Genomic DNA, 619 nt, shown 5'->3' with positions numbered 1-619 from the left:
CCCCTGCATCTCCGGCAGGCAGGCAGGGATTGCCTCGGCACCGTCCCGGCTGCTCCGGGGGAGGCCGAGCCGCCCGGTCCCGGCTCGCTCTGCCCCGGCCGGAGAGGGCCACGTGTGTGCGGACACTCGCGGGGTCGGCTCCTGGCTTGTGCATGGGTGTGCGGAGCCCGGTTGCGGGGGCAGCCCTTCACGTTCAAATCCAGCAGCCGTGCGAGGAGAGCAGGGATAATTTTGCTGGCTCCTAAGCGGCTCCATCCCAGGCCCGAGAGCCGGCCGGCAGCCGCACCCGCGGCCACGGCCGGGAGGAAAACCTCTCCGGGGACCCGCACAGCCCGGGCCCCGCGTCTGCCCACTGCCCCCGCAGCCGAGCAGCGCGGCGCCCCCAGTCCTCGCAAGGAAATCACCTCCGGGGGTTATTGCCCGGGCACAGAGAGGGGGCAGACCCCACCCGTGTCCTGGGGGCGACTGGGCGCCTTGCTCCCGCCCCGCCCGGGCCCCGCCGCAGGCTTCCCGCGTGTTTCCGACTCACCTGGGGACGCCCCCCTGGACGTGCCCTGGCGGGGCGGGGAGAGGCGCGCACCCCTCCGGCCCGCGGGGGCGTGGGCACCACTGCCGGGGG

Source organism: Gavialis gangeticus, unplaced genomic scaffold, assembly GCF_001723915.1.
Source record: "Gavialis gangeticus isolate Ggan-Ray unplaced genomic scaffold, GavGan_comp1, whole genome shotgun sequence".
In the NCBI taxonomy this organism is placed as follows: Eukaryota; Metazoa; Chordata; order Crocodylia; family Gavialidae; genus Gavialis; species Gavialis gangeticus.
This window is presented reverse-complemented; position numbering follows the sequence as displayed.